We start from the raw sequence: 10940 nt of genomic DNA, 5'->3' as shown, positions 1-10940 counted from the left end.
TATTAGCAAAGGACCTAGATTAGCCAAACACCAGGATAAAATCATCAAACATTGTGTAAGTTGCTACTTGCATCTTTTTCACTTTTATAATCACTTTTGTGTGACTACTTTACCTGCATATGAAAGGTCAGGGAACTGATAAAACAAGATGCACTCACAAACCAACCATTGAGCCCAAAAGATGTTATGACCTCGTACTACATTTTCTTTCCTTACTCTTTAGTGTAAGCTCAAGAATAAGTCTAATTATGAAAAATTCACAACTCTTCACATATTCCAGAGGTCCTCATCTTCCTCTGACTCTACTGAGGATCAAAAATAGAGTAGGTGTTTCCTTGTTCCCTCATAACCTTTGAAAATTTTTCCAGTCATCCAATCCAGTCAACTAACATTTTTATTGCTTTGAAATAAAAGGATTATTTGTGCATAAAAATCAATCTGTAGCTATGAGACTTGTGGATACACAGTATTTGTCTCTTTTCCCAACTACAGTCTTGATTTAGAATTTTTTGTGTCTCTTGGGATTTTTTTTGTTGTTGTTTTGTTGTTTTGTTTTTTGTTTTTTTTGTGGGTTTTTTTGCGCTTACTACATGACTTGCGGGATCTTAGTTCCCCAACCAAGGATTGAACCTGGGACCACATTAGTGAAAGTGTCCAAGTCTTAACCACTGGACCACGAGGGATGGTCCCAGTTTTGGATTTTTTCACCAAATAGGGGTTAAAAGCATGGAGGCTGAACACACACAGTCTGGATTTGAATTCTCTTTATCCTGGTAACTGCATACCTACCTCTCTTGTGCCTCTGTTTTCTTATCTTTAAGATGAAAATTAAATAACAACCTCAAAGGGTTGTTGAGGATTAAACAAATCAATATTTTCAAAGCACTTAGAGTAGTGCCTGGCATATGATAAGTGCTATAAAACTGCTACTAATAGTTTTTACCCAGTCTGTCCCAATTGGTTTTCTCTTTATATTTCTCCTTATCCCTTATAAGTACCTCATTCCCACTCTCAAGCTTAACTTGGAAAGGATGAGATTTTTCTTCATTACATCAAGACAAAGTGTTATTGTTGGATCCCTCTTTAGGTGGAGACCACATGATTGCTTTAAACCTTGTACTATTGTAACTTTCTGAAATGTGAAGCTGACTGGTGTGATGACTGCAGTCAGAGATAAACAGCACCAGGATTTGAGCCTGACATACCTGCTGGGGAACTAATGAGAGCTGCAAAACCCAGAGCTCACCACGTCCAAGTAGCGAAACCCATTCCCCTCCTTCCCCCCAAAGGAGCCCAGGGATTTCTCCCACTAACTAAGACGCATGCTCCTCGACAAAAGGAGCCACCGTGGTGAGAAGCCCATGTGCCACAACTAGAGTGTAACCCCCTCTTGCCACGAGTAGAGAAAGCCCATGTGCAACAAGAAGACACAGAGCAGCCAAAAATAAAGAAATAATTATTTTTAATGGCACCAGATTCAGGAGGTTTGCAAGTTATTGCTAAATCCAAAGAACAATCATTCCCATGTTATTTCACTTCAGAGAATGGTCGGGGGAGAGGCTACAGAGGTCTTCCTAATTCATTTTATAATTCTATCATAATACTGATGCCAAAACTTGATAAAGCTATTCCAATAAGGAAAACTAGCATGCTTATAATTAACAAAAATTAAAATCTGAAACCAGATATCAACAAGTCAAATCCAGTAATATGTTGAAATAGTTATAAGTGAAGCTTATTCCAGCTAAGTGAAGCTTATTCCAGAGACTCAAGATGTCCCAATTTAAGAAACATATTAGTAAAATAATTATATTTAAAAATTAAAGGAGAAAATACATGGTTACAGAAGTACAAACCAGAAAAATTTTTGAGATATTGGAACAGATATTTCTGATCTTAAAAAACTCTATAAAATAAGAATACTTTCTAAACGTGAAAAAATAAATTAAATAAATCAATAAATATTGGGGGGAAAAGCAAAAATAATTATTTGCAGAGGATTTGGCACATGCCTGGAAAATACAGAAGACTATTGACCCTAATTAGAGAATTTAGTAAATTGGCTAGATAAAAGATATAAATGGTGAAGAACAAAGAAGCCTGGTGTGCTGCAGTCCATAGGCTTGCAAACAGAGGGGCATGACTGAGTGAATGAACAACAGCAACAAGATACAAATATATAAATTTATTAAATTATTTCTATATTAACACTTAAAAAAGAAAATGGTGTATGGGGGTGCTTAATAAGAAACTATGCAAAACAGTGACAAAACCTAGAAATACGTTTAAGAATAAAGGTATAGACCTACTGAAAATACAGAATAAATGAAGAAACACATTATAATTCTAGGACGTGAAGATGGAAAGAATTAACAGCATTAAAAAGTCTTGTCCTCAAGTTAATGCACAAATTTACTGTAATATCAATTATAATCATACAGAATATGATTTTGTTTTTGGTATGAGGGTAGGGTAAGGTTGGAACTACATAAAATAATTCCCAAATTCACCAGGAAAAATAAATGTCTAACAATTTTGTAAGAAAATTCTGAAAAAGAATAGTGACTATAGGACAAACCTGCCAGTTGTTACCCACGGTAAAGTTTGTGTAAACAAACAATTATGGTACAGGAATAGCACAGGAGAGTAGATCAGTGGACCAGACTATAGAACAAATCGAAGTATATTCAGACATCTGCATTTAATTAAAAAACAGCAATTCAGTTTAGTGGGTAAAGAAGTATTCTTTGAAAAAATATTGATGTTGGGACAAGCCAGTATCCATGCAGAAGAAAATGTTGAATCCTAAAATAAATTTCAGGCAAAAGGAAGTAAATGAGGAAAAACAATATAAGTATATTTTAAATGGTGAAACTTTTCTGTAACCCTGAGATGTAGATCTTACTAAACAAGAAACTCAGAAGCCATAAAGAGAAAAAAGCACAGTAAAACCAACCAAATAAAAATCTGAAGTTTCTCTATAAAAAACAAGCCCATAAACAATATAAAAACACAATATAAAGGAGACAAATGGTTAAATTTTCTAATATACCCAGTCCATTTCTGGGGTATGAGATGAATGGAAAGGAAAGCAATTAACCTCTATTTTATATTCTTTTAAGTGTTGGAAATTATGGGTAACTTTAACTTTTTGAGGTTGCTCAGTAGTTTTCAAATAAAACTAAGAATAATTGCATTGGAAGCAGAAGCCAGATTATGATAGATTAAGGAAGCGAAGGGAATTGATAAAATAGAAGAAACTGATGACAGGAAAGCATTAGATAGGGAAAATGAGGGAAGGTATTTTTTAGATTGTCGATATTTTTGCAACTAGGGGAGAAAGAGCTAGTAGAAGAGGGATACGAAAGACAGAAAAGAGGTAGAGAATGAGACCCAGGATAGAGGAGGATTACGTTAAGATAAAGGAGAGACCGCTTCCTATGAGGTGGGATAGGATCTCTCATAGACAAGGTTTAAGGAAGACAGTAATAGAACAGAGATAATGCCTTTCTGCTTATGGTCTCCACTTTCTCTTTGAAGAGGGAAAGACTATGAATATACTGCTGGCTGAGAATGAGACAAATGAAAAGGGATAGAATTTCTAAATAAAATACTACATTTTAAAATAGCTGCTGTTGAAAAGAAAACAAGCTGATCAAGGACAAGAAAGGATTCTGAGCTTTGTGGAAGCTGGAGTCCATATTAATACCAACCTGGTGGGTCATATAGTTTTTTCCCAGCTGTATTCCTACAACAGAGAGCAGAACACAACACTGGAAGAAGGATTCACCTAGAGTGAAAGAGTGACTGAGTAGATGGGATGAGCATGCAAAAGGGTGGAAGGAATTGAGGACATTACAACGGTGATCAGTGAAATCCAAGCCTGGTGGGGAGTGAAATGAAGATAGGGGATAGGGGATAAACCAAGACAGTAGCTTCCAAACTTTATTGTGGACAGGGATTGTCTTCAGAGGAGCCCAAGCATGTACTCTGAAAAATGCTAGTCTAGAAGAATAGAGGTATGTAGAAGAAGAGACTTGAAATCCTAAGGGTCAAAAATACAGAAGAGGGGGTAAGAATGTTCTGAAAGAAGTTTGGATGTGGCTTTGACCTTGGTGCATTTTCAGCAGAGGAAGGGAGTGTGAGTTTTCTGCAAATGCTGCTACCACACATTAGATATTCTTCTCTGCTTTGACTTCTCCATTACAGAAGATAAAGATGCTATTTTTCCCTCCTTGTATTTAGTTAAGGGTTAACTGTCCTACTGAGAAGCTCTAGTTTTTGTTTAAAAAAAAAAAAAACAGAACAAAAAAAATTGCTTACTCCACTTGAGCTTGAGACCTGGTGAGATAATATACCCAGGAGACTTCCCAACCTAACAGTTTTCATCATTGAGAGGCAGGTGAAATACTGTCTGTTGTGGCTTTGCTTCTTTGAAATATGGTTAACAAATTGGAGCCTTGTTGTTTAGTCACTCAGTCTTGTCCAATTATTTTGTGACTCCTTGGACTGTAGCCTGCAAAACTCCTTTGTTCATGGGATCTTCTGGGAAAGAATACTGGAGGGGGTTTCCAGCTCCTTCTCCAGGGGATCTTCCCAACCCAGGGATCAAACCCAGATCTCCCAATTTGCAGGCAGATTCTTTACCACTGAGCCACCAGGGAAGCCAAATTGGGACCTATAATTTAACGTGTCAATGTGACTGGGCTAAAGGATACCAGATATTAATAGCTAGTAAAATGTTATTTCTGGGTATGTCTGAGAGTGTCTCTGAAAGAAATTAGCATTTGGGTGGGTGTACTGAGTAAAGAAAACATCCTCACCATTTCAGGTGGGCATCGTCTAAGCCACTGAGAGCCTGAATAGAAGAAAAGGAGAAGGCAAGGCAGATTTGTTCTCTGTTTGGGCTGGAGCATCCATCTCCTGCTCTCAGACATCAGTGCTCCAGGTTCTTAGGCCTTTGGACTCAAATTGAGTTAAACCAACTTTCTTGGTTCTTCACCTTACAGATAGCAGATCGTGAGAATTCTCAGCCTCCATACCTTGTAAGCCAATTCCTGTAATAAATCTTCTGTTATACAATCATTCCTTAGTATCTACAGGGGACTGATTCCAGAATGCACCTTGAATACCAAAATCCAAGGACAATCAAGTCCCATAGTTGGCCTTATGTATCTAAAGTTCCAAATCCACAGAATCAACCAGCCATACACCATGTAGTATGTGCGTGTGTGCGTGCTAAGTCACTTCAGTCATGTCCAACTCTTCATGACCCGATGGACTGGAGCCTGTCAGACTCCTCCAGAAGATTGGAGTGGGTTGCCATTTCCTTCTCCAGGGGATCTTCCCAACCCAGGGATCAAACCCATGTCTGCCTGCATTTCCTGCATTGCAGATGGATTCTTTTCCACTGAGCCACCTGGGAAGCCTCACCATGTAGAATGTATTTACGAAAAAAAATTTGCATACAAGTGGACTTGCACAGTTCAAACTCAAGTTGTTCAGGGGTCAACAATATATACTATTGGTTCTGTTTATCTGGAAAACCCTAATACATTAAGTAATAACTCTAATACTAAACTAAGTGTGGTAAGGAACATAAAGAAACAAATGTCATGATACAGTCTTCATGGTACTCAGAGTCAAGTTGCTCCAGCTTGGGAAATAGTCAGTGAAAGCTGCTGAACAGCATTTAATGAATCTTGTTCATTTAGTCGTGTCATTTATTCATTCACTGTAAAACACTTGCTGAATTCCAAATAATAGTGATTATGCTAGTGTCCATTCTTCAGAACCTTACTAATTATACAGAAGCCACCTAATCCACTCTTTATATCTAGATTGGCAGTTTCTTTTTTTCTCTATTTTTTTTTAACATTTCCATTTCCACAGGTTTAAAGGTAGTTGTGGAATATGGCTTTCCATTTTAGAAAATACAGTGCCAGCATTATTTCCTCAGGCCAGCAATTCATGGACTTTAAGATATTTGCCATTGATGGTGGGGGGCGGGTTGTTGTTTTTAATTTATTTGGCTGCACCTAGTCTTAGTTTCAATGGCACCCCACTCCAGTCCTCTTGCCTAGAAAATCCCGTGGACGGAGAAGCCTGGTAGGCTGCAGTCCATGGGGTCGTGAAGAGTCGGACACGACTGAGCGACTTCCCTTTCACTTTTCACTTTCATGCATTGGAGAAGGAAATGGCAACCCACTCCAGTGTTCTTGCCTGGAGAATCCCAGGGATGGGGGAGCCTGGTGGGCTGCCGTCTGTGGGGTCGCACAGAGTCGGACACGACTAAAGCGACTTAGCAGCATCAGCAGCAGTCTTAGTTTCAGCATGCAGGATCTTTGATCTTCATTGAGGCATGTGAATTCTTAGTTGTAGCATGTGGGATCTAGTTCCCCAACCAGGGATTAAACCTGGGCCCTGTGCAATGGAAGCACAAAGTCTTAGCCACTGGACATCCAGAGAACTTTCTCAGATATTAATTTAGTGTGACCATTATATTTGCTTTTATAATGAGAAGTCAGTGTCATTTGGGCACTGGCTCAGGGTTCCATGATGAGAGCATGGACCCTATTCCTGAATCCACTGACAAACTTGAACCATAATTAGTAAGCAGTGTTTGAGCCAGGAGACAAGATGGCGCCAAAGTCACACCATCACCATTCAAAGAACTTGCCAAACCCACTTCAACTTTTTTATTGTTGTTAGCACAAAAGATTATGATTAAATAAAGAGCCAGAATATACTGCACCTAACTGCCCTCCAAACTACAGACAATGTTGTAGTTTGGCAACCCAAAAGCAATAAAGTTGAATCAAGTAACAAGGGGAAATCTTATCTTATTCATGTTAAACCTGCTCTAATGCCTCCGTTATGTGACTCACCACACAGAGAATCACTCTATTTGTCTTCCAGTGGAATTTAGGGACTCTAAAATTTTTATTTTATACATTAACCTTTAAGAACAGAGCTGGTTTTAGAAAAGGCAGAGGAACCAGAGACCAAATTGCCAACATCCGCTGGATCATGGAAAAAGCAAGAGAGTTCCAGAAAAACATCTATTTCTGCTTTATTGACTATGCCAAAGCCTTTGACTGTGTGGATCACAATAAACTGTGGAAAATTCTGAAAGAGATGGGAATACCAGACCACCTGAACTGCCTCTTGAGAAATCTGTATGCAGGTCAGGAAGCAACAGTTAGAACTGGACATGTAACACAGACTGGTTCCAAATAGGAAAGGGAGTATGTCAAGGCTGTATATTGTCCCCCTGCTTATTTAACTTCTATGCAGAGTACATCATGAGAAACTCTGGGCTGGAAGAAGCACAAGCTGGAATCAAGATTGCTGAGAGAAATATCAATAACCTCAGATATGCAGATGACACCACCTTATGGCAGAAAGTGAAGAGGAACTCAAAAGGCTCTTGATGAAGGTGAAAGAGGAGAGTGAAAAAGTTAGCTTAAAGCTCAACATTCAGAAAACGAAGATCATGGCATCCGGTCCCATCACTTCATGGGAAATAGATGGGGAAACAGTGGAAACAGTGTCAGACTTTATTTTTGGGGGCTCCAAAATCACTGCAGATGGTGACTGCAGCCATGAAATTAAAAGACACTTACTCCTTGGAAGGAAAGTTATGACCAACCTAGATAGCATATTGAAAAGCAGAGATATTACTTTGCCAACAAAGGTCCATCTAGTCAAGGCTATGGTTTTTCCAGTGGTCATGTATGGATGTGAGAGTTGGACTGTGAAGAAAGCTGAGCACCGAAGAATTGGTGCTTTTGAACTGTGGTGTTGGAGAAGACTCTTGAGAGTCCCTTGGACTGCAAGGAGATCCAACCAGTCCATTCTGAAGGAGATCAGCCCTGGGATTTCTTTGGAAGGAATGATGCTAAAGCTGAAACTCCAGTACTTTGGCCACCTCATGTGAAGAGTTGACTCATTGGAAAAGACTCTGATGCTGGGAGGGATTGGGGGCAGGAGGAGAAGGGGATGACAGAGGATGAGATGGCTGGATGGCATCACTGACTCGATGGACGTGAGTCTGAGTGAACTCCGGGAGTTGGTGATGGACAGGGAGGCCTGGCGTGCTGCGATTCATGGGGTCACAAATAGTCAGACATGACTGAGCGACTGAACTAAACTGAACTGAACTGAAGAACAGAACTTCACTTAATGAAGCTAGCACAATTTCCAGACCCTCATGTATTTTTGTTTTTGTTGTACAACATAGTGATTCAATATTTTTATACATTATAAAATGATCACATTCATAAATCTAGTTACCATTTGTCATCATGCAAAATTAGAGAAGCCCAAATAAACAGTGGAGACAAAACTAAGGATGAAAGAGAAATCTGAAAGGTCTTCTGGCACCTACAGCTACAGCAAACATTAAACACTACCTAACTTACATCATTGGCTCCTCTGGTTCTCAGATCATTCAGTCTGAACTGGACTACAGTTTTCCAGGCCTCCAGCTTGCAAATGGTTGACCTCTCCATAATTGCACGAGTTAATGCCTCATAAAAAATCTTCTTGTATGTCTATCTGCCTATCTGCATGTGTGCGCAGTCACTTCAGTCATGTCTGACTCTTTGCGACCCATGGACTATAGCACACCAGACTTCTCTGTCCATGGGATTCTCCAGGCAAGAATAATGAAGTGGGTTGCCATGCCCTCTTCCAGGGGATCTTCCTGATCGAGGGATAGAATCAATGTCTTTTAAGTCTCTGCATTGGCAGGCAGTTTCTTTACCACTAGCGCCACCTGGGAAGCCCATCTACCTATCCATCTATCTTCTACTAGTTCTGTTTCACTGGAGAACCCAGACTAATACAGATCTTCTTATACTTTCAAGCAATGGTCATATTAAGAACAATCTATAGTACAGTATAAACCAGAATGTGCTAGAGTCTCTATATTAGTAGGAGGAAACTAAAATTTTCCCATAGCCTAAGTGAATTGCAAGAACCTTTGAAAGGTCTTCCCTGGTAGCTAAGCTGGTGAATAATCCGCCTGCAATGAAGGAGACCCTGATTCCATTTCTGGGTTGGGAAGATCCACTGGAGAAGGAGTAGGCTACCCACTCCAGTATTCTTGGGCTTCCCTGATGGCTCAGCTGGTAAATAAGCTGCCTACAATGCAGGAGACCTGGGTTCAATCCCTGGACTGGGAAGATCCCTGGGAGAAGGGAATGGCTTACCCACTCCTGTATTCTGGCCTGGAGAATTCCATGGACTATATAATCCATGGGATCACAAAGAGTTGGACACAACTGAGTGATTTTCACTTTCACTTTTTGAAAGGTCTTCTAGTCTAATTCTTGCTTTCACTACCTCTTTTTTTTTTTAACTTTACATAATTGTATTAGTTTTGCCAAATATCAAAATGAATCCGCCACAGGTATACATGTGTTCCCCATCCTGAACCCTCCTCCCTCCTCCCTCCCCATATCATCCCTCTGGGTCGTCCCAGTGCACTAGCCCCAAGCATCCAGTATCGTGCATCGAACCTGGACTGGCATCTCATTTCATACATGATATTTTACATGTTTCAATGCCATTCTCCCAAATCTTCCCACCCTCTCCCTCTCCCATAGAGTCCATAAGACTGTTCTATACATCAGTGTCTCTTTTGCTGTCTTGTACACAGGGTTATGCATCTAAATATTCATCACTGTTGAATAAAAGGTAAAAACATCCACCCTCCCCCACAACTTGCTAAGCAGAAATTGAAATTATACCATTCCAAGGCATTATAATTGGAGAAATGACAGCCCAGCTGCCTAAGATAAAGAATTATCATACTTTTGGAAATGAAAAGACAGAAATATTCTCTCTTTTCTTGAAGTATCTCCTCCCTCTAGTCTGCTTGGAGGCGATCACCTCCAAAGGCTAAAGCATAGAGAGGAGAAGCAAATTAAACTATTGGAATAAAAGCTTTTCCTTCTAAGGAGAGTTGGCCTAATAAAAGTATTCTCTCTAAAATGCAAATCAAGAGCAAAATGAGGTATCACCTCACACATTTCACTCAGGATCCACTAAGGAAAACAGAAACCATTCCAGGTTTTTCAATAAAGAAAATTTAAAATAAGGAATTGGTTGCCTAGGTGGCGGAAGCATTGATTAAAACTAGGAGGGGTGGTGAAGCAACCCAGAGATTCCCCAGACCAGGAAACCACTACCACACCAAGCAGATAGAGGAGATGTCAATAGAACCCAGAAACCTCAGAAAAGAGGTAGCCCCTGCTGGAAACTGGAAAAACACTCTCAGAAACAGAGAAAGAGAGAAAGAGAGATCCAGTTCTCCTTTCCTCCCTCCAGTCCCTCCTTCCAGAGCCTCCCATAGGACAGACTTAGTTGAAGAAGGTTAGTAAGCGAGCTAGAGAAACTGAGATTGCAAAAGGGTGAGGAATGAGCCTGAGAACGAAGGAAGATATAGCAATGATCCTTGTTGCTGCTGCTAAGTCACTTCAGTCGTGTCCAACTCTGTGTGACACCATAGACGGCAGCCCACCAGGCTCCCCCATCCCTGGGATTCTCCAGGCAAGAACACTGGAGTGGGTTGCCATTTCCTTCTCCAATGCATGAAAGTGAAAAGTGAAGTCACTCAGTCATGTCCGACCCTCAGAGACCCCATGGACTGCAGCCTACCAGGCTCCTCCGTCCATGGGATTTTCCAAGCAAGAGTACTGGAGTGGGGTGCCATTACCTTCTCGGAATGATCCTTGTAGATGAGTCTAATATGCATAATATGCATTTCGTTGTCATACCAAAGCAAGCTTCCGGAAGCCCTACTTTTGCAAGAGAAATCCATAGTCACATGTACCTCTTGGAGCCCAAACTGTTCCTAACCAAATTTGATTGTGCCTCTTCTAGTATCCCACCAGCTTGTATGTACTCAACTTGCACTGTTGACAAATCTTGAC

This window comes from Bos indicus, chromosome 24 (assembly GCF_029378745.1).
Source record: "Bos indicus isolate NIAB-ARS_2022 breed Sahiwal x Tharparkar chromosome 24, NIAB-ARS_B.indTharparkar_mat_pri_1.0, whole genome shotgun sequence".
NCBI classification, from domain to species: Eukaryota; Metazoa; Chordata; class Mammalia; order Artiodactyla; family Bovidae; genus Bos; species Bos indicus.
This window is presented reverse-complemented; position numbering follows the sequence as displayed.